The sequence below is a fragment of the Lissotriton helveticus genome, chromosome 7, assembly GCF_964261635.1.
Source record: "Lissotriton helveticus chromosome 7, aLisHel1.1, whole genome shotgun sequence".
Lineage (NCBI taxonomy): Eukaryota > Metazoa > Chordata > Amphibia > Caudata > Salamandridae > Lissotriton > Lissotriton helveticus.
In genome coordinates this window covers 582,616,715-582,640,740 of record NC_136068.1, presented here as the reverse complement: position 1 = coordinate 582,640,740, position 24,026 = coordinate 582,616,715, and the positions used below count along the sequence as shown (strand labels likewise).

Below are 24,026 nucleotides of genomic sequence, written 5' to 3'. Positions count from 1 at the left end.
GTCTGCTGTGCATGGTTCCTTTTCCCGCTTGGACTACATGTTTGTTCCCCGGGTGTGCATGTGCAGGGTGCGGGCGGTGGAGATTTTGCCTAGGGGACTGTCTGATCATTCCCCAGTATCGATCGACATAGAACTTATTAGGAAACGCCAGCCCTTTAGATGGAGATGTCCTCGTGGCATCTTCAGCAACCTAGCTATGTTAAACACCTCCGGGAGGCCATTGATCACTACTGGCGGGAGAACCTTGTTGAGGACATTGACGCGGTCGTGGTGTGGGAGGCTCTGAAGCCCACGGTGCGAGGGGTGGATATTGCTTGGACCACTGCGGCTCGCCGTGGGCGCCGTGAGGCAATCGTGGCGGCTGCGGCACTGGTGGAGACACTGGAGCGGCAGAACCGGGGGGGAGGAGATGAGGTTGGTGTGCGACTACTTCTCCAGGCGCAGCAATCCTACGCGTCAGTCCTACTGGACGAGGCTAAACAGGCGTGGCTGGCCACGCGGAGCCGGATTTGCCAGTGGGGTGACAAGTCGAGCTCTATGCTCTATAGACTGTGCCAGTATAGCATCAAACCCGACACGCTGCCCGGTCTTCTTGCTGAGGATGGAGCGGCTATCACGGACCCTGTCGGCCTAGCAGCGAGCTTTGCCGCCTACTTTGGAACGCAATACGCCCCGTGTGATAGCCTGACGGGAGAGGAAGTGGCTAAATTCATTGATGACCTGCCCCCTAAAATGTTGTCTGATGAGGCCAGGAAATCCCTGGATGCTCCTCTCACGGCGGAAGAACTTGGGGAAGCCCTGGGACAGCTTAATGCAGGTAAGGCCCCTGGGCCGAGCGGCTATCCCTGTGAATTTTATAAAAAATTCCACACGCAATTGGGGCCCCACTTTCGGCGTGCGCTGGAAGCGGCGCGTGCTCAGGGCAGGCTGCCGCCTGATTGGCGTCATGCTGAAATTGTAGTTTTTCCGAAACCGGGTAGGCCCCCTGATAGGCACGACTCATATCGCCCCATCTCGTTGCTTAACATAGAAGCCAAAATACTGGCCAAGGCCCTGGCGAATCGGTTGCTTCCATACATAGCGGAACTAGTACACCCAGATCAATCGGGCTTTATGCCTGGTAGGGCTACACGCCACAATATTCGGCGTGCGTGGGCCGCGATCGTAGCTATGGGGGCCACGGGCGAGCGGGCTGCTTTGTTGCTTGCTGATATCAATAAGGCGTTCGACTCGGTGAGCTGGACATACCTGTTCGCGCTCCTGCCCCGACCCAACCTAGGCCCTGTTTTTATATCCTATGTTAGGCTGCTATATACCGATATCACGGCCGCTGTACGGGTTGCCGGGGCTGTGTCAGAGACCTTCCGCGTGGGCCGGGGTACCCGACAGGGATGCCCTCTGTCCCCATATCTCTTTGCCCTTGCTATGGAGCCGTTGGCCGCCTGGGTACGTATAGATGTGCAAATGCGAGGATTTGTGTGGCCCCAGGGCCTCTCTGATAGGATTGCGCTATACGCGGATGACGTCCTTTTCTTCCTTACAGACCTGCGTCGCTCCGGGCCGCGGGTATTGGAAATACTGCGGGTCTTTGGCGAAGTTTCGGGCTTATACCTGAACCTCGGTAAATCCACCTTGTGGGTCCTGGGAGGTGGTGCAGTATCGGACCCCTGGACACTGGACCTGCGAGTGGCGACCGATGGCCTGCACTACCTGGGAGTGTTCCTGTCCGAGTCCGCGACCCTCACGTGGGAACGTTCTGATCTGCCGGTTTGGGAGCGGGTGCAGGCCGACGTTAAAACATGGTCCCGGATGCCTCTTAACATCTTTGGCCGGTTCGCCATCTTTAAGATGGTGGCGCTTCCACGCCTTCTATGCCAATTGCAAAACTATCCCCATTCGGTCCCGGCCTCGTGGTTTCGGCAGGTGAATTCGGTCTTGGGGCGGTTCCTGTGGGCTGGGGGCTCTGCCAGGGTGGCGTTGCGCACGTGCTTCCTCTCTACGTACTGTGGAGGACTCGCCACCTCGGACCTTCTGTCCTACTATCAAGCAGCTCACCTACTCATCCTTAATGACTGGTGGTACGGTGATAGAGGCGACCCGGCATATGCTTTAGAGCGCGCACTGATGGGCGACAACACTCTCCACGTGCTCCTCTACTCTGCCCGGCTGCGGCGGGGATTGCCCAGTGTCACGAAGACGGTCTTCCTTGTTTGGCGTCAGGCGTTGCGACGCATGGGCTGGTGGGGTAAGCTGACTGCGGAAACGCCGCTGTGGCGCAATGGCAGACTGCCTGCGCTGGCCTCCTTGTCGGGTTTCGGTGGCTGGGACGTGATCGGAATCTCGTCACTGGGCGATGTGATGTCTGGAGCTGCTCTTAAGCCGTTCCAGGACCTTAGTGAGGAGTTCCACATGCCGCGGACTCAGTTTTTCCGTTATCTGCAGCTTCGGCATGCGCTCACACCATACATTGCCGACTTAGAATCGCTCCCCGAATTTAGCCCTATTGAAGCGAAGTTGTTCATGGGGGATCTCGGAGACAAAAAAGTGTCCCGGATATACCAAACGATGGTCACCCACTGCGCCTCCGACCTTCTTCCCCTGCGGACAGCCTGGGAGGCAGATGTTGGTCCCCTGGACGAAGACGATTGGCGGGAGGCCCTGGAGTCCCCGCGAGGGACTGCTATCGCGATGAGGCTCAGGTTCATCCAATTTAAAATCCTCCACAGGGCTTACTTTACACGTGAGCGCCTCTGGAAAGCTGGACTAATTGAATCGCCGGAATGCTTGCGTTGTGGTATGGAGGTAGGCTCACTGCTCCATACAGTGTGGCTGTGTCCTAGGATTGCTGGCTTTTGGAGAGGTGTGTGGTGTTGCTTGTCTGAAGTGCTAGGATGGGACCTGCCCGCACCCATCGATTAGGTTTGCTTCATATTCTCGAGGGGGTAGGAGGGAATAGCTATAAGCGCCACCTACTGCTGTTGGGGCTAGTACTAGCCAAGAGAGACCTGGCGCGGGCTTGGAAGGACGTACGGGCTCCCCCTCTGTGTGTTTGGAAGGCAGGATTGGACTTTTGTATGGGTCTGGAGCGCCCGATCTTTGAAGCGCGAGGGTGCCCCCGCAAGCACTTTAGGATATGGAAAAGATGGGCCGAGTATAGGGACTTGCCACTGGACCCCCCAGTTGAACCCGAAGAAGAACCCTAGGCTTCCCCCATTGTGTGGGCCTGTGTCTGGCGCCATACCGACTACTCTATACTCACTTAATGCTGTTACCTCTTCGCATGTGCACGGGGTTAGGGAGGGACTGCGGGGTGGGATTGGTTGAGGGTGGTGGGGAGTTGGGGAAGGGAAGGGGTGGGGGGTAGTTTTGACTAAATGCGATTTGAAATGTGTCTAGTTCGGACTCTGATCCTGCTATATGTAATGTATTCAAATGCTTGGTGGTTTCTCCTGACTGTGGGGTGCCACACTCATTGCCTTGCTCGACTATTCAATAAAATCTGTTGTGAAAAAAAAAATGTATTAATTAAGGTGAATTAGCCCGTGCTCCCAGTGTGGTATCTCATAGCGGGACCATTCCTGTCACTCAGAATGAACTCTAGTTTGTTGTTCCGTCCTGCAGAACTCTCCCCTACAACTCCTTACTTCGCCAAGGTGGGTGCACTTCATGGACAATACCCAGCTCTTGCCGTGTAGGTAGCGAGTAGCTGCTTCGCTTCTTCTCTCTTATCAGCAGTGTTTCCCGTCACATGACGGGACTCCTTATTACGTGACCTTGACATTCTGCTCATTGCAGGACTAGCATGATGTTATTTTTCATTTTTCCCGTCAATGGGTAGCAACTTTATTTAAACTAACAAATGCAGTGTCGGTACCGATTCTGGTACGAAGTTTTTATGGGCTTCAGTGATACGTGACCCTGATGTCTTGTTACATCACAAGGCTTGTGTTATGTTATGTGTCCTTTTCTTTCAAATGGGGGGTAACTTTATTAAAAGTAACAAATACAAAGTCTGCTTCGATACTGGTACACATTCAGTGAATACTATGCTGCACCCCTTAAAAATAAGCTGGTGCTATTTGAGGGTGCCTGGCAGAAGGCCGGCACAGCCCGGGTGTCTAGTCCTTGCCGTTCTGGTTGGTCAAATGTAAGACTATGTAGCTACCTCCCCTCACAAAATATATCACAAGGGGGCCTTGGCTGTGTACCAGAAACAAAACAGGATTAGAACTTCTTGGTTTGTCGTCTCAGGGCGGGTGTTACTGGGCATAAGGCTAGACATTAGTGAGTAGGGGTCACAGGGAGATGCAGAGCACAGTGGACTCCCCCAGCCCTATCTGTTCAAAGTGTTCCATGGGATGTCATCATTTAATTCCACCTCATGACTCCTAAGTCTATACACCCACTTCTGTTCCCTCATTAGAAGCAGTCTCTTTTTATCTCCTGTGTATAGATGTAGATTGGATTTGTCCAGGATAGATCATTTATTGTGTGGTACTCCTCCAGATAGTGAGTAGCGAGCTTTGTGTTTGACTTCTGGCATCTGATGGTGCTTCTATGCTCCATAATGTGTATTTTAACCTTTCTTGTGGTCATGCCTACATACTGTTTCTGACATCGGCATGTGATAAGATAGATGACGTTTTCTGAGTTACAATTTGTGTGTGTTATCAGGATGTCCCAGCTTCTCTTTCTTTGCAGCCTAACAATGAAACTCGACCGTGTCTAAATCCTGTGTCAAATACCGTAATAGAATCCACTTCTTTCCCAGATTCACTAAGCATACGCAACAGCCCTTCTATAACAGATAAAGGGCAGGAAGTTGTTATAAACCGTAATCCCACTCAAGAGCCACCCTTAAAGAAGAGGAAGGGGAGGGGCACACTGAGACCAAATTTCAAAGCAGATAGCCCAAGGATTATGAGACGGAAAACAAGAAATAATGTTAGAGATATCAGTCAGGGACCTACTATTCCATCGCAGTCAATGGTAGCAAATAGTCCATTACCCCATTTCTGGAAAAGGATGGAGAGGATATCTGTTTTACTAGACCCACTGGCCCAGAAATTGACTTCAATAGAGGATAGGTTTACGAAATTGGAGGGGCCCATCATGAGTATCTTTGATGATGTTCATAAATAGCTAATGGGGGGGGACGCTAGAATAATTAGGGGACATCTAGGAAATAGCGTAGTGGCAAATAATCATGCGGTGGGCCCGCTTGGTGACCAGCGGCTACATTTATGCCCCAATTCGTATACTGACATGATTAGAGATCAGTCTCAAAATCAACCCCTCAATCAAAAATCCTTACCTCCCGCACCCCCTTTACTTAACCAGCCGAGGCTACGGCAGCAACCTGGGGCACTAAATCTTGGACGTAATCAGGGCTCTAAACCTCCCACCACAGTACCTATAACAACAAAAGGAACTGCATAGACACATGGGACGGGAATATCGGCATCTTCGCATACTTGGGGCTATAATCAGAGTCACCAAATTAACTTAAATTTAAACTCAGATCTCACCATATACAATAGTTTTGGCTAATGTTCCGTAACCCATAATGACGGTGAGCATTGGTCTACTTTAAGGAATAAATCGTTGCATTTATTGTCTGGTAGATCTGGGCTGACTGATGTTCTCTTTTCAGAATTCAAAATGGCATGGCGAATATCTTGGGTTGGTAAATCATTTAAGTCCCTGGGAGGAGACTGCGTGGTCTTAACTTTCAGGTCACCCTGATTAGTACAGTCTACTCTCAATGTTGCAGGGACCCAGTTCATCTCCCCCATAACATAAGTATATTGCCTTTAGGGTACTTTCATCAACCTTGTGGATTTCCTCATGGATTTCCGGGAATTTGCCCTGTGGGGGGACTACCCCTAAGGATCCATTGCCCCAGATACCCTATCCCAGTTAGTAATCGCTCCGGCATTCTAAGTACATTCGTGAACAAGATTGACTTACTCACCCTCCAAGCCTCTCTCTAGAAAATAATTGTCGTGGAGATTAGATTTATAAAGATAACAATCCTGTAGCCCAAGACCAATAAGCCATTTATACTATGAAGGCTCTGGACACGGCCCCTATGTACTCAAGCACTGAGGCTACTTATGAACCTAGACGTTTTGCCATGATAGAACAGCTTCCAATCAGCAGAGATTGTGGATTAGAAAGCTTATCAGATACACTATCCCAATATGTTATTGTAGCGAAAGGATGTTGTGAAATAGTATCCTGGAATATTGCTGGTCTGTTGTCTAATCAGTCGAATCCCCTTCTTGTGAAATTCATAACAACATTTAATATTTTATGCTTGCAAGAAACGTGGGCAAAGGAGTCAATCCATATTAATGGTTTTAAGACATTCCACACTCCAGCTATCGAAGGGCTTAGCAATAGAACAAAAGGAGGACTAGGAACATAAATATCAAATAGGCTGGAAATGAAAAAGGTAGAGCTTCTTACCGGGTAAACTTATTACCAGCTAATGTTAATCCATGTTCATGGTAATCATTGCATACTACTGATACATTTTTATATTAACATACCTCTGGCCTTAGTGAGAGATGTCTTAATGCAATTACATAACAACGTGCAGTCTGTATATAGGAAAAATTACAGAGACATGTTGTTGGTTATGGTAGGTGACTTTAATTGTTCACTTTGCCCAAGCGAATGAGGGAAAACTTGTGGCGTTGTGCCAGAGGAAGGTATTGGCAATACCCATTTCCGTCATTCCCCTTTGGGGGATTTGTATAATAACTTTATTTTTAGTATGAATCTGGGCTTTGCTTATTAATTAATCAACAAACCTGCAGTTATGCCCCATACTTTCAACGGTAGGGGTTGTCGTACTACCATAGATTACATTCTTATATAAAATAGTCACGCTTATAGATTGAATTCATTTCATGTGGATGATAATTCTATGTCAGGACCGTAGACTCCGATTATGCTTTATGCTTATCTCTCTTCGCTTTATTCCAACACAATTTTTCCAGCAGCCAGAAAAAAACATACTCTGTCGTTTTTCTCCACAACGCAAAGAAAACAACATGAAAAAATGCATAGCAACAGAAACAAATCCAACTTGGACCACAACTCCCTAGATCCTCCGGGCATTGTCCACACAAGTCCTTCTGCATTGGCCATGCTGTCTACTTAGTCCCCTTGTCCTGGCTGTCCTTCCTCTTTCTTTGCTGCTAACGCAGCCACTTAAGTGCTTTTCTTTCTTTCTCTTCTTAGGCCTGAGGTGTTTGCCTGTAGAATAAGGGAGGCGCCGGGGGGAGCCGGATTATTATTATTAGTGTGTTTAGAGGCTTCTGCCTTGTGCATTTTATTATTGGTTCTGTGTTTTTTCAACAGATTTCCGAGCGGCTGCGGGAGCGCTCCTTACGCGGCCGCGTCCCTTGTTTGTGTTGCGGTGTGTCCGTCACCGCTGGGGGCGTTCTCCCGTCTCGTTGGTCTCACGGCGTGGATCCTGTCAGTGGAGCCGCGCTGTGAGAGCGAGTTGCGAAAGCCTTGTCCCCGAGCCCGCCTCACCTGAACGCCCTTATAAGGGTCTGTATAGCCCGCATTTTGCTAAAAAGCTTCCCAAACACCCCGACAGGGGTCCGTATTGTGATTAAACCGCGTGCTACGCTTACGGGCTGTCAGCTTTTAAGGAGCACTGTCAGGGCGCGCTGGGAGGCAGGGAGAGGCCCGGTCCTGGGTGAGGGCCTAGCGTGCCTGGGGTCCTGGTGTTGGCCCTAATGTGCAGTGTTACTGCTGCCCCAAAAGCCTTGCAGTCCACGGGTCTGCCTACACATTGATCCTCTAGTGTTGGGGGGCAGCTCAATTTGAGGTTGTCTGCAGGATTGGTGCCTGACTCCTTGTTAGTGTCTTTAAGATGGAGCAGGACGATGTATATTACCTCCCTAATGACAACACCTTTTTTGAGGCAGTAGACACCTCTATCTACAGGTGCGTGAATGAAGTGATGGCCCCCATGGAACAGCGCCTCTCCGAGCGCATCGTTCAGGAGTTTGCCAAGCTGGCGCAGGCTCGTTCGGAGGTCCTGGCGCAGGTCCCGTCAGGAGCCCCTTCACAGGAGCCTGCCGCTAATTCCACTGGGGAGGGCCCCCCACCCCCTAAGAGACCCTGTGCTGAGGGTGACCCTGGGGATGCACCTGTTGTTGCTAAGGGAACGTTTGAATGTTTGCGTGAAGCGTTCCTAGCGCGAGTAAACCCGTCCTCTCCTGGTCAGCCCGCAGCCTCGGAGCCTGTTCCGCCTCTGGCGCCGGTTTCCCCCGACACCAAAGGGGATTCCCCGGAGGATTCGGATGACGACACAGGGTCTTCGCGTTCTTGGCGCCCGGCCGGCTCTTCCACCTCTCTGCCGCAGGACAGCTCGGGTATGCTGGACCCAGATGAGATTATTCATCCCTGGTCGGCGGCCTGGGCCCCTGGGGAGAGGGTGGCTAAGTTTGTGGCTGGCCCCTAGAGAAGGAAGCGAGGGGTTGCCTGCGGTCTGAATGCCCACGCCCTACTTTGGACGGGAAGGTGGCCTGTACTCCGGAGCTTGACTCCAAGATGGCCCCCTTCCTAGCCAAGTACATAAAAGACCCCCAGAAAGGAATAGACAGGTTGTGGCATTCGTGGCAAGATAAATTGCTGGACGCCATTGGACCGTTAACCAAAATATTGGACATGGCGGAGGACGCCAAAGACACGGGTGAAGCCATTTCCCCGGAAGTGCTTTCAAATTAGACGCAGCGCGCCATTATATTTTTGGGCAATGCTAATTGTGCCCTGTCGACGGAGCGTCGTCGATCCCTATTGATTAAGCTGGACCCTAAGTTAGGGGATCTGGCCTCCACGGAGGCAGGGCAGGTGGCGCAAGGGGGTCTCTTCGGAGACCCCTTTGTGAAAGAACTCGGAAAGTTTGTGGCCATCTTTACCTCGCTGGACAAGGCCCAGTCGAGCATTAAGAGGGTCTTCCAGCCCCGGTCTCTCAAGGGGCCAGTCGCTGTAGGGGCCGCGCGACCGGCCGTGGTACGCATCCCGGTCCCAACAGGGGACAAGGCTGCTGACGTGGTCAATACTCCACTAGCGCCACTTACTCCGAGTTCTACCCCATGAGGTGGCAACGGTTCAGAGGCTGTGGCTTCAGGAACAATGCCAACGGAGGAAATAATTCCGGTAAGTGTGGAGCCATTGGCGCTTCTTTGTATCGGAGGGTGGCTGGCGCGCGTCCAGACGCTTGGACGGATGTTACAGCAGATGCTTGGGTTTTACAAACTATCCGAGGGTTTCACATAGAGTTTTACAATACCCCTCATCAGGAATTCCGACCTCGTCCCATTTCGTTTTCCGCAGCGGATGCCCAGTTGGTCGATGACGAGGTCTCTGCTTTACTTCGCAAAGGGGCCATCTGTTGTTCGCAGTTGCACCCTCACGGGTTTCTCAGCAATATTTTCCTAGTGGACAAGACCGATGGGGGTTGTCGGCCGGTCATCAACCTCAGGGAATTCAACAACTGGTTGGTGTACCGCCATTTTTTTTTTTTCAAAGTAATTTTTATTGGTTTTTTTTCCACAACAAAGACTCAAGGCACAATCCGCCAATATGCCCTCGCAGGGGCTCTCCGAAATTCAAAATATACTATTCACATCTACTGACAAGGAGAGGGTCAGAGCTCCCCAAAGCCATAGTGCACCCAAGACTTATCCGCATCAGAATTGTAGGGTACAATTTCGAGGGAGATGGGGTGCAGTCACAATGCCCACCACGAGGGATAATCACCAGGATCAATGTCACATCCATGAGTGTCTTTGCGATGATTACTCCCTCTATGCTCCCCATTACGACCCGTTGCCGGCATGTGTGACTAGCCAGTAATGCCCCTCGAGAGCTCAAGGAAATTTGAAGGTGGATAATGCACCAAGAATCAAACGAATAAAAACCCAACCTACCCCCCCCCCCGAACGTGTACCACCATTTTAAGATGGAGGGAATCCATCTGCTCAGGGATATCCTCCTCACAGCAGACTGGATGGTGCACCTGAACCTCAAGGATGCGTACTTGGTGGTGCCCATCCATCAGCCTCACAGGTGCTTCCTCCAGTTCTGCTGGAAAGACCAAGTTTACGAGTTTACTGCCCTTCCATTCGGTCTTTCTTCGGCACCTTGGTACTTTACAAAGGTGCTTCACCCGGTGGTGGAGTTTCTCAGGACCCGAGGTGTCCGTTTGATCGTCTGTTTGGATGACATCTTGATCATGGCGCAATGCCCCAGGACTTTGTCGGCGCAGCTTCGTCAAGCGGTGGCACTTTTGCAGGGTCTGGGGTTTGTGATCAACGAGACCAAATCTGTCATGACTCCGTCGCAGAGCGTAACCTTTCTGGGTTTCGTCGTGGACTCGGTCAGGACTTCTTTGAGCTTACCGTCCCGGAAAATGGCCAAGATTTGGCACGAGTTGCGGCAAACCATTGCCAAGTCTCATGTCCCCCTCAGACAGATTGCTAGGGTGGTGGGGCTTATGTCCTCATCCATCCAGGCAATCTTTCTGGGTCCCCTGCATTATCGGGCCATGCAGCGATTGATGGCGTCTCATCTCCGGAAAGGGTTGTCTAACGAGTACTTGGTGCCCATTTCGGCGGAAGTGAAGGAGGAGATGACGTGGTGGCTCACCCACATGGAGGCGTGGAAAGGTTGAGCGATTTTTGGCTCGGTTACGGACTTGGTCATAGAGTCCGACGCCAGCAGGTCTGGGTGGGGCGCACGCTGCGGGGAGTTTTTCAGAGGCGGCGTCTGGTCTTTCGAAGAACAGAGGTTGCACATCAATTGTCTGGAATTCCTAGCGGGGTCCTTCGCCGTCCGGTGCTGGACGAGGGACCAGGTTCAATCTTGTGTCCTTTTAAGGATGGACAATATCTCAGCGGTCCGTTATGTCAATCATCTGGGCGGCCCTTGCTCCCGGGCCTTGGCGGATCTGGCAAAGGAATTTTGGGAGTACTGCCTAGTGCACCACATCTCGGTTTTGTCGGAGTACCACATGGGTCAAGCCAATCAGGTAGCAGACTGGAATTCGAGGTACCTGGTCGATTCGAGTCAATGGAGGCTGGACCCTGTGGTCTTCAAGTGGCTGGCCAGTCTCTGGAGCCCTTTTACAATGGATCTCTTTGCATCACGCCTGGATCATCAGCTTCCGCGATTCTTCAGTTGGAGGCCGGACCCTCTCGCAGAGGCCACAAATGCTTTCCTGCAGGAGTGGGGCATGGAGAAGGTTTATGCGTTCCCCCCTTCTCCATGATTGTGCAGACAGCGGCACAGATCTGCCGGCAGATGGCGGAATTGGTGGTGGTGACGCCATTCTGGAGGTCTCAAGTTTGGCTTCGGGTTCTTCAGGAACTTTCTTGGGATTTTCCAATCCTACTCCCCCTGTTTCCTCACCTCCTTCTGAATCCCAGCGGGGAGCGTCATCACCAAGTCAAGGAGGGGACTCTCCGCCTCATGGCATGGCGGCTTTCCGGCAGCGCTGGATGCTCCCAGGCCTTTCGAGACCAGCTGAGGAGCTCTTGTCCAAGGCCTGGGCAAGCAGCACCTCTAAACGTTATCGCTCCGCTTGGTCGAAGTGGGTGCGTTGGTATCTTCGATGGGGTTTGGATCCCATGGTCGTGGGAGTTGTTCCCGTTCTGAATTATTTGGCGGAATTGGCAACGACTGGGTTAGCATACCGTTCTATTAATGCGGTTCGTCTGCGATTTCCGCACCTCACTGCCCGGTGGACGGATCCCCTTTAGGGGAACATCCTTTTGTCTGCAAACTATTGCGGGTTATTCGTCTCTAGTTACCCCCGGAACCCTTTTATTTCGTCCTAAGGGACGTCAATTTGGTCTTGAATCTTTTCCTTTCTTGGCAGCAGAATCGTTACCTTTCCTTGAAAGAGCTTTCGGCCAAGCTGGCCATGCTTTTGTGTTTAGTGTCTTGTCGAAGGCTGTCTGATGTTTGCGCTCTGGACGTTTCAGCGCAGGTATTTTCACCAGAGGGAGTAACGTTCACGGTGAGTCGCAGGACTAAGTCCTTGACCCGGTCCATTCCTTATTCTGCGTTTTTGATTGTCCCAAGTTATGTGTGGTTAATTGTCTTAAGGCTCACGAAGACCTTATTCAAGAATTACGCCCTCCGGGTGAACGTCAACTTATAATTGCTATACGAAAACCGCATAGAGCAGTCTCCTCCCCACCATTGCCCGGTGGGTGCGTTGGGTCATGCAAGAAGCGGGTATTGACACAAAACAGTTGGGTACTCATTCAGTCAGAGGCGCCATGGCTTCTAAGGCCTTTTCTCTGGGAGCACGTTTAGGAGACTTAGGGCCAGATGTAGATAAATATCATTTACCGATTCTAAAATACCGAATTTTACCGATACGGTATTTTAGAATCGGTAAATGCAATGTAGCTAAAAATTTGGTAAGTATTACCAAATCAGTACGATTCGGTATTTACCGAATCGGTACATACCGATTCGGTAAAAGGGGGAACACACTGAAGGGTGGCAGGGTGTCACTTTGACATCCTGTTGCACCCCCCCAATAGTGCATGGGTGCACATGTGGCATGTATGTCTGCCACATGTCACTGTTTTAAATTGCAAAAAATTGCTTCTTTTAGGTTTTTCGATATTTACCACCAACTTGTAGTTGGTGGTAAATAACAAATCCTAAAATGGGAAAAGCACTCATTTGAGTGCTCCCTACATTAGAGATTCGGTCATTTACCGAATCGGTAAATTCGGTAAGTTACCGATTCCTTAAGTTACTGATTCGGTAATATGCTGAATCCTACAATCATGCCACCTACATCTGAAAAGCCTATTACCGGGCGATAACGGCCGAAATTTGGTAATTTCGGCCATTACCGACCGGTATTAGGCTACCTACATCTGGCCCTTAATGCGAGCAGCTAACTGGTCCTCGGATTCTACCTTTAAGAGGTTTTACTTTAAACCGGTCTTGGACGTCTCTCAGTTGGTGGTGAGTAAGCTTTAAACTAGCATAATCGGAGCCTCCGGTCCTGACATAGAATCGAAATTTGCCTAGCATATGTAACGGTAAGTTTCAATTCTATTAAGGACACGGAGCCGAGGATTATCCCACCCGTTGCACATTGGTGCTAACCCGCCCGTATGGGAGTACATCTTTTAATTTTCCACCTCTTTAAAAAGTGTTGGATCTTGTGCTGTGGTTTGTGCTTGCACGATGAGGTTGTCCGTAATGTGCCTTACGCTATCTCTGTCTTTCCAGGACATGATGGTGCTAAGCAGACTCAATGAACCTGTTGCGTGATTTGCGCGAAGAAAGAGGAAGGACAGTCAGGATAGGGGGACTAAGTAGACTGCATGGACACTGCAGAAGGACTTGTGTGGACAATGCCCCGGAGGATCTTGGGAGTTGTGGTCCAAGTTGGATTTGTTTCTGTTGCAATGCATTTTTTCATGTTATTGTCTTTGCTTTGTGTAGAAAAACAACAGAGTATGTTTTTTTCTGGCTGCTGGAAAAATTGTGTTGGAATAAAGCGAAGAGAGATAAGCATAAAGCATAATCCTCGCCTCCGTGTCCTTAATAGAATTGAAACTTACCGTTACATATGCTAGGCAAATTTCGATTTTCTGAGCGACTATTACCCACTATGTCTCTCAGTTTTAACAACATCTAACAAGCTACACAGGCAAGATGTAACAGACCAGATTCTATCAGACATCACTATTAATAAGATACATGGCTATAACCTGCGATGGTCGAGAGTGGACCCTGTCACTATTACCAGAAAAGTGATATGCAAGTGTAGCTCAGCCATCGATTTGTGTTTGGATGAGGCAGTAACTCCAGCTGACATTCTTTCATCTTTTGAGTCAATATCTGAGGCAGTAAGATATTCACTATTTGTTACAATGAAAAACAAAATAAACCCTTGTGGTTGGTTTGATTCAAAGTGTTCTTGGGCTTACTCTAATTTGAAAAAGGAACTACATAAGATTTCTAAAAATGTCAAAAACATGAGGGTAAAAGGGGAATATAGAGTGGCCCTCAGGGAACGAAAATCCACAGTGAGAAATGAAGCTTGGGAATCCCTCCATGAAGTGTCCTTAAGGGGTGATAGTTCAGCTTTTTGGAGGGTGATAAAAACACCCTTTCTGAATTCTAGGGAGGGGCCATCTGTAGAGCTCGCTATTGCCGAGAACCAGTGGATTGACTACTTCTCGAGGGTGTACAATACTGATGGGAATATTGCTACCACCCTCGCGAGTACACCTAGGGAAACTGTTAACAATCCTGAGACCACGTATTTTGATCTTAGGTTTACGCTAGAGGAGGTAATCTGTGCTTTTGCTGCGAGCTCAGGGGGGAAGGCCCCGGACCCGGATGGGGTCCCCATAGAACTCTTTAAATACAACATTGAACTATGGGGACCAATTATCACCCAGGTTTTAAACGCTAGCTGCCTCGTACCCTTTCCAACTACATGGGTGGAATCTACTATTGTCCCAATTTTTAAAAAGGGGGATCGTCAGGACCCGAAGTGTTATAGACTTATTTCTTTATTAGATGCTCTGACTAAAGTGGCCGGACGCATAATACTGGAATGTCCTAATGAATGGGCGGAGGAAAACAACTTTCTGGCTGATATACAATATGGCTTTCGGGCTGGATTGGGGACAGTGGAGCAGAGTCTAAATGTATCTATTTTACTGGGAAAGTACATGCGAGTGAAAAAAGGTAGATTGTTCTTAGCCTTTGTCGATCTTGCCGCTGCCTTCGATTCTGTGAGCCAGGATCTGTGGGCTATCCTAGATCAACTAGGGGTAGATACTCAAATTATCCATTTTCTCAGACGCCTATATTGTGACGCTAAAGCGCGAGTACGTTTTGACACAGGTGGAGAACGCACAACCCCATTCCCTATTAGGAAGGGGGTCAGGCAAGGTTGTGTCCTGGCCCCCTTCCTTTTTAATCTTTATATTAATGGTTTATGTGAGGCATTAATTAAGTACAATCACAACTTCCCACAAATAGCTACACGCCACATTCCCGCACTTATTTATGCAGATGATGCAGTTTTAATGTCCCGCACGAAAGTAGGTCTACAACGGGTTTGGAATACTTTTACTAAGTTTATGGGTCAACTGGATCTTAAGGTGAATATCTCCAAGACTTACATTATGAGGTGTGGGTCCGGGAGTCACAGATGTAGGGACATGTTCCTGGAGGGCCAGAAAATAGAGCATTCTAAAAGCTTTACATACCTAGGAGTATTGTTTGATCGTAATGATTCCTGGACACAAGCCATCACGACAAAAAAACGTACAATGGCTAGATCAACAATGGCCCTCACAAACTTTGCAAGGAAACGAGGAAGAAGACCACCACGGGAATTCATACAGTTTTACAAAGCGAAATGCGTCTCTGCAGCTACGTATGGAGCGGCAGTTTGGGGTTTTGCGGAGACTCAGTCGCTCCAAATGGTGGAAAACATCTTTTTGAGATACATCCTAGCTGTACCCAGTGGCACGTCTGCATATGTCTGTCACTCAGAGCTAGGTTTGCCATTTACCTCAGACCTGATAAATTCTCCTATCGCACATGATATGGTCTAAATCTGAGACCAAGCTAAATCAAGATGTTTTAGCAGACATTTTAAAACTTGAAGGAGCGTTACAGATCCCATGGCTGAAGTTTATTAGAAATGTTATGCTTGATCTTGGCCACTTGGAATATTACACTAACCCGAGCTCTATGCAGTCGATCAGGAGAAAGGAATTAAAAAAACTGGGACTTCTTCATCTGGACTCTCTTAGACTAGCAACTGAGAGTTTAAAGCCTACTGTCCAGCATGATCAACTGATTTTATCCTCTTTTAGAGTCCAGTCTTATCTACTGTTTGTACCTGTTGGCTATGACAGGTTTTTATTAACCCGTTTTAGATATAATATTTTCCACAGACTAGTGAGCTTCCCAGGTATGAATGATTGGTTGCGAACATTTGGACTGTGTCCGTGTGGCAACTGTTCGGATCAATCGACAATATATGTCTTTTTTTCTGCAGGTTTTACAGTTACCTGAGGAATGTTTGGATTGTCCCGATTTTAAAGGAGCCGGGCCTGAGACAATGCCGTCCTGCATTGCTTGCGCTGCAGCTCCTGGACAATGTACACAGAGCCTGGAGGATAGGCATGTCTTTAAGAAAAAGTATTTAGCCACAGGAAAACTATTACTTTGTAACTATGGAGACTATTATTATTATTTGTATGATGACATTTTAACATAATTATATACTGTTTATGATATTTTATGGTTTTAACTAATGAACTGTTTATATGCACTTTTATGATTGCCTCAAAAAACAATCGACTAAAGTCTCTTCTGATCTGATCTGTGTGTGTTCTCTGTTCTTGTGGGTGAAGTAGGACTACATCTACACTTCTCGAATCCCTGGTCAGGTGGCAGACATCACATGAACCACATCTTGTGTGTCCAGTGATGGGAGTCAGTGACTTTGTGTACCTCTGGGTTTAGGGACCTTAGGTCGTGTGTGGACCAGTAAGTCCTTTAAGTTAGTGCTTCTTTTAAAAGAGAACAACGGTTATCACAGATTAAGCCCATTGATGTTCAGTATGCACCAGTTCCTCAGTATTAATCGTTTTATATGGTGTGAGGCTGTATTAAAGGTGGTAACACAGACAGTTTTTGACACACTGGTGAACCCACCCAACAAGGGAGCCAATCAGATGCCCCAAACAACCAAGAAAAGGAGGACCCATGAGAAGGATGTGCTTGGTTCAGGGAAGAAAGAGGAAGTCCAAGGAAGCCAGAAGACGCCATCACAAGGGAGGAGGAGGAACCCTGGCGTCAAAAGAAGCAGAAGGAAGAGAGAAGCTGGAAACCAGCTCCCAGAACGAGAATGGTGATGCCAAAAATGACGCTTCAGAGGATTAGAGCGAAGAGTGGTGCACACCCCCAGGAGAGACCTGCTTGCTGCCGCAAATCTGGAGAATTGCGCATTGACGGTGAGTGATTGGGAGAGGGGAAAAAGGACACAGGAAACTGCAAGGGATGAAAGGGGTGAAACACTAGTTGGGATAGGAGCGGGACAAGAGCTCTGCCCAGAACAGTGTTAGGTGGAGGGAATCTGAGAGACTCCTCACTAAACTACTGAGTGTGAGACACTGTTGTTGTTTACTTGGTGGCACCAGTATTGTTTTTTTCTAACCAATCTGTTTTTATTGTTTTAAGCTTACACTCAAAAGTGGCAGGCATGGGCGTGGCCAAGATGGCGTCCTAGGCGGCAGCAACTCCTGAGGGCGCCCCGTGCTGAACTCACCCCAGGGGCTAAATAATAGCTGAATCCTCCCCTGCGGAGTGCCGCGGGTGGTGTGGGGGTCGGCAGAGCCCTCAGAGCCGACTTGGAGAGCAATTCAAAGGGCGGGCGCCTTCTTTGGGGCGAACAACATCCCGCCTCTGTTTGCCGAGTAATGGTGCACGGGGGACGAGTCGGCAGCCTAGAGATGGCCATGAGTGGTGACAAGAGGAGAGCTAGGTCACCTAGAATTTCAGTGTAATGCCTAGAATTTACAACAAGTAGAGAAAGTACCACTGTAAACTGAGTAACATGCGTTATTGGGTTTTGGAAGTTACTTGCCCACACCACTTAGGGGGGAGGGCGCTAGGGAATGTTGGGTTATAAATGAAGACATATTTCGCAAATGATGATGTGGTGTTTCATATGATGTTGTATGATGATAAATCTTTAAAAAAATGAGTGGTGACAAGAGGCCTTGAATTTCTAAGCCTTCACCAACAGCCTGGCGACGCTCCGCTGACCCCGGTTTCCAACTCGGGGAGGCAGCGGAGCCCGCGTAGCAAGGTAGCTGGCTGGAGGCATCCCCTGAGACCGACGGGGGCGGGCGAGCCGGCAACACTGAAATCGGGCCCATGGCTGCGGGGCCTCGCTGGATCAGGCGATCCATAAGCGGTGGACCGTAACCACAACGAGCGGACCCCAGCAGAGACTGTGAGGCCTCAACATAAGAAAGCGCGGGAGACGGGCTCCCTGGTAGACCCAGCAGTGAGATTGAGGGCCCCACTCCAGGTATGTCGAGCAGCGCCTGCAGCGGAGCGCAGTCCCTTCTGTCATCGGTGGCTGGGCAGTGGCGCCTGGGAGGCAGGTCGGCCGCCCAGAAGCAGAGGTGGGTTGGGCGAGAGGCCCTGGGGCTCTGAACCAGTATCATCAGCCCGGTGTTATCCCAACTGCCCAGGTTTCAGCTCTGAGAGGTGGTGGAGTCCGCGAAATACGGTAGCCGGCCGAGGGCACCCCCGAGTCCTGCTGTGGGTCAGGTGCCCCAGCAGGGCAAAATCGAGGCCGGGGCTGCGGGGCCTTGACAGACGGAGGTGGGCCCCACTCCACCCGGTACCCCATGAGCCTTGCAGCATCCGCACTGGAGAGGTGGGCAACAGTACGGTCTTCAGGCGGGCAGTGAGGAGCCAGGCAAGCACCCCAGGGGAGGAGAATGGGGCTGCATCACGGAGAAAGCTGAACCCGGATAGGCCTTTGGGCGCATTTTGTGGTAGCGCAACTGACACCCAGTCCGAGCGGCGGCTGGAGTGGAGAAGGCGGCCGGCAAACTTGCAAGGCAGAGCACTAGTGGCAGAGGCGAAAGGGGCGTCCAGGGAGCCCCCACTCCACTAGAAACGAAGCAGAGCACGCAACCTACAGGTAAGGGCTAAGACGAGCGATCCCTGATGGAGGCCAGGAGGCCCTAGCACATATAGGGCGCGGGGAGACGGGCTCCCCGGTGGGCCCTCCAGTGATCATACAGACCCTGCTCCCTGGGCACATCGCGCAAAGCAGAGAGGCCTGCCCGAGGGGCCTCGATGGTGGGGGCACTGCTGGGGAGACGCGAGTGTGCACAGCAGACAGGTGCCTTGTGGTCATAGGAGCCCAGACCAGTGGCCGTGCGAGATAACGAGCGGCACTTTCGGACTGAGGAGAGAACGCGGTGGAATATCGCCCAACGCGGCAGGTGAGGGGCACAACACACAGGAGTCGGAACAGGCTGCGCAATATGGCTGGCTTACGGGAGAAGAGGGAACGCACACTCCCGGAGATGCTCAGCAAGGGCCCAAATAAAGGGGACAAAGGACCGCCGTCTCCAAATGCGGTGAAACCACATAATGACACGTGCTAGGGTGAGGTGCCCATCACAAAATCAGTTCTAGAGTCCTTGTTTAATTCTCTCCGCGAGGACTTCCACGCACGGAAACAAGAGGTGGCCGGAGAGGTCCGAGAGGTGGATGGTCTGGGCGAAAGAGTGGCGGCGGTCGAGGAAGCAGACCAGGCCAGGAGCGAATAGGTGGTTCAACTAAACCAGGAGATCATAAGACTCAAGGACCAACAGGTCAATCTGCAAGCACACGCGGAAGACCTAGAAAACAGGTCGCGACGGAACAACATAAGGGTCCGGGGGGTACCACTCAAAGAAGAAGGAGCAAATGTCGCCGGCTACCTGCAAGGCCTCTTTCGGGAGATCCTGGAGGAGGCTGTGGATTTTGACATAATAATTGACAGAGCTCAGAGTAGGGCTGGCAAGGCGGGTACCCGCACCCCCCCTGACATTCTCGCTTTCCTACCTGACTTCCTGCTGAAAGAACGAATCTTACGGGAGGCGAGGCAGAAGCAGTTAATTCAATACCGAGGACATCCCGTAGCCTTGAATCAAGACCTGTCAGCCATCACACTCCAAAAAAGAAAAGCGTTTAAAGTCGCCACGGACTTCTTGCACTGCAAAGGGATCACATACTCTTGGGGACATCCCTTCCGCCTAATTTTCAAGTGGAACGGCGTCTTGCAGCAACTGCGCTCGCTTCAGGACACTTGTGTCATGTTGGGCATCGAGCAGGCGGGGGGGCCTGCGTCTCCAAAACGGTCACAACATGCCATCAGAGGAGGATGGCAAACGGTTCATCGTAGTCGCTCCCCAGTGACGGGCCAGAAACCGGACCCTCACACCATAACGCATGAAAGGGTCCTGGCCATCCAGGAGGTCGCTAAGGACACTTTCACCAAAGGCCTGAGGAGATCAGGAGAGGTGGATTCTAAAGCACGTCTGCATTGCTAGCCCAGGGGGGATGGGCGGGGGGCCACGGGGGTCGTCATGGCAACTCGCTTCACCAAGTAAACTCACCGCAGGCCAATGGGGCGGACTACCAGGCCTGGGACTATGCATGCAAGTTGGGGCAACGACGCTGGGGTTAGGGAGGAGGGGGGGACTAGGGGTGTGGGAGCTTTGACGGGGCAGGGAGGGGGAGGCGGGGACGGTTGGGGGTTGGTGGGTTGGAGACGGAGGGACAGGGGGGAAGGGTAGGGGCTGGGCTCCGGTGTGACGCATTCTAAGGGGACAGAGCAGGGGGGGCGGGGGGCACATCCGAACAAATACAGAGCCCCAACAGAGACTGACCATGGCTAACGCTAGCGTGAAGGTTCTCACTTTAAACGTAAAAGGGCTTAATAACCCTATCAAGCGGAGGGAAATCCAATCCTTCCTGGAGAACTCTGGGGTTCAATATGTCTGCTACAAGAAACACACCTCCTCTCCAGGGACTGGCATCGCATGCGCTCCAGGGCTTTCCCTCAGCAATACTTCTCCTCCACGACAGAGAAAAATGCGGGGGTAGCACTTCTGTTCGCTAAGTACTTTAAAGGCCATGTGGGAGACAAGATCGCTGAGATCAAAGGAAGGCTCCTGGCTTATAACGTTCAGGTGGGGGGAATGTCCTTGGCTATAGGGTTGCTGTATGCTCCTAACACAAAGCAAGAACCCTTCCTCAGGGGGGCCTTGGCAGATGTACTGGCGTACCAAGCAAAATACACATTATGTGCGGTGACATTAATCTAGTGATGGACCAGGATAAAGACAGGTCAGGCCAACGCTATGGCTCTACGTGGGCAATTTCACAGGAAGGCAGACAATGGTTGGCAAGCAGAGGGTTCTTAGATCTTTGGCGGGAGGCCCACCCCAACTCCATGGGGTACACATTCTACTCACATGTACACTGCACCTACGCACAGTTATATCACTTCTTGGGATCCATGGACCTAGCTCCATTAGTCTCGGATGCCGACATTACCCTGGTGGCACTTTCAAATCACGATGCGGTCACACTTCACATAGCCGTCCCTCGCACAAAATCACACAAAGGCAGGTGGTGCCTACGGGAGACACTGCTACAGCGGAAAGGGGTCACCCAACAACTACGCCAAAACATCATAGATTACTTAAGCACTAATGATAGCGTAGACTTACCGGTGACAACGGTTTGGGGGGCACTCAAAGCAGTGGTGTTCTGTGACCTCATAGCTATTGCAGCGGCCGAAGCGCAGGAGCGTAGGGACAGGAGGCAGGCGATAGCAGCGCAGGTGTTAGAATTAGAGCGGTTACACAGCAGAACAGGGGCCCCTAGAATTTGACGATAGCTAAAAGCAGCAAGGGCACAGCTTGCGAGCCTGAATCTCGATCGGGCAGAATACGCAGCTCTATGCCTCCGTCATACCTACTTTGTGGGAGGTGATAAAATGGGTCATCTACTGGCCAGTAAGCTTAGAGCTAAGGTCCAACGCTCAAAAATTCCCACTCTCCAAGGCCAAGGAGGACTCATGCTTGTGGAAGATGAACGGATAGCAGAACAGTTTCGAGCATTTTACGCCTCACTCTATGCTGCAGACCCAGCCGTGGACCGAGAGGGAGTGGACACCTACCTCAAAGGGGCGTCGGTTACAGCCCTTAATGAGGCTAGCGCGCTAACTCTGGACGCCCCAGTAAGGACGGAGGAAGTAACGTCGGCAATAGCACGTCTTAAACCTCTAAAAGCACCAGGGATCGGCGGATTCTCCGCAGGCTTTTACAAGGCCTTCTGCCCACTGTTGGCACCTGTGCTTACCAAACTATTCAAACTCCTTCCAGGGGCCAGGCTCCATTCCTCAGGACATGCTCGCCACGGACATTATCGTACTGCCCAAACCCGGCAAGGACACTTCGCAGCGTGCTGTCTACCGGCCCATCTCCCTGCTTAATTTAGACCTCAAATTCTTCAAAGGGACTCTAGCTAGACTGTGGCTGTACCTGCCGGGAATCATGGAATCCGATCAATCGGGCTTCATCCCCAACAGACAGTGCAGTGATAATACTAAGCGACTTTTGCATGTGATAGACAAGGCCCATTTTAACGACGCGGATGCAGCTCTCCTATTGGTGGGCTGAAGGTACCTGGACAAGACACTGGGGCGCTTTGGCATTGGTGACCGCTTTCGGACTTGGGTCGCCAGCTGTTATGACACTCCCCAAGCGTCCATCCGGGTTAATGGCATAGGCTCGCAACCCTTTGACATCAGGTGGGGCACTAGGCAGGGGTGTCCGCTCTCACCTTGTGACAATCTATGACAATCCGGACATTGTGGGTGTCACTTTTGGTGGCGCACACCATTAGTCTGTATGCAGACGACATACTGGTGGCAATAGACAATCCTTCACACTTGGTGCCGGCTTTCCTAACGGAAATGGAGACCTTTGGGGAAATCTCGGGATTCAAAATGAATGTAGGGAAATCCCTGATTCTCCCCCTGGGCTGTAATGCTCGAAAATCCGCTGGTGGACTACGACAGTTCGGGGGACTGTTTACATGCATGCCTCTGCCATACTTGGGGATCACCCTGACGCCCAGCACAACGCAGACGGTCGAGCATAACTACGTAGCACTTTTTACTCAAATTCAGGGGGACCTGAGGAGGTGGCGGCAACAGCTGCTCTCCTGGCTGGGTTGGGTGGCGTCGATCAAAATGTCCCTGCTCCCCAAGATCCTCTACCTGTTCCAAACCATCCCCGTCACCCCACCGATAGGGATGCTTCAGAAGATGCAAGATGCGATACGGCACTTCGTATGGGCCGGTAAACAGTCGAGACTCCACAGAGATCGGGCCGGGCGAGCTCCTAACGAGGGGGGTTTGGGCATCCCAGGTCTTCTCCGCTACTTCCAAGCGACACAACTTCGTTATTTCCTGGAATGGAACCTCCCAGAATCAGAAAAACGGTGGCTATTTCAGGACAGGGCAATGGCCCAAATGTCGCTGTGAAGGTCCCCTTTCTGCATCGCTCTGACAGGCCGGCCTATCTTAAAAAATCACCTATGACTTGCTCACTACTTAAGGTGTGGGATGCGGTGGCAGTCAGTAGAGGTCTCACCACTTTCCCCTCGCCCATGCGGCCAATGCTCGACAACCCGATCTTTCCCCCAGGGATGGACCAGGGGGCGTTTCGCCAATGGCGGGCATCGGAATGTAGGTCGGCCAGACATCTGTTTGATGTGGATGGCTTTATCCCACTTGACACCTTGAAGGAGATGTATACCCTGATAGCACCGCAGCGGTTCCAGTACTTAAAAATCCGCCACTGGCTCACACAGGGGGACACATTACCACAAGCGAGTTGGAGGCTGACAGCCTATGAGAAATGGCTCATTACGACACAGTCAGATAAACAAGCGATCACAGATCTGTATAAGATGCTGACCCCTCCCCCGTCTACCCTGCGCTCTGCTGGTCAGAAGCGTTTGGAAGCAGAGCTCGGACGAACTCTGACGGATAAAGAGTGGCAGGGCATTTATTATAGGGCCCACCACACCGCCAGAAATATGGCTAGCAGGGAGTCGGCGGTTAAGATCGCATATTACTGGCTCCTAACGCCGGCGAGGCTACATCAGAGCAACCCAAGCCGCAGTTCCGCATGTTGGAGAGGGTGTGGCAAGGAGGGGGCACTGACACACTTGTTATGGGAGTGTGAGGGAGTAACAGATTACTGGACAGAGTTACTATACGACATTGACACTCACTTTGAGACAGAAATTCCTCGCTTTCCAGCCTACACATTACTAGGCCTCCGCAACGCCTTAACATTTCCACTTAAATCGGTGAGGGGACGACAAATGGGGTTGGC

General features: G+C 50.8%; 1 protein-coding gene across 6 annotated transcripts in view; it reads left to right on the top strand.

The window, feature by feature from the left end:
- The window catches only part of LOC144768773 (uncharacterized), a 9,320,023-nt gene that overhangs the window by 173,976 nt on the left and 9,122,021 nt on the right, over positions 1 to 24,026 (top strand). Inside the window, exon 2 of one of the 6 annotated variants that reach the window (XM_078652698.1) lies at positions 16,091 to 16,233. The exons of 4 other annotated variants lie outside the window; for them this stretch is intronic. The gene's annotated coding sequence lies outside the window, so the exon portion shown is untranslated. One more of the 6 variants, XM_078652696.1, reaches the window with a different exon arrangement.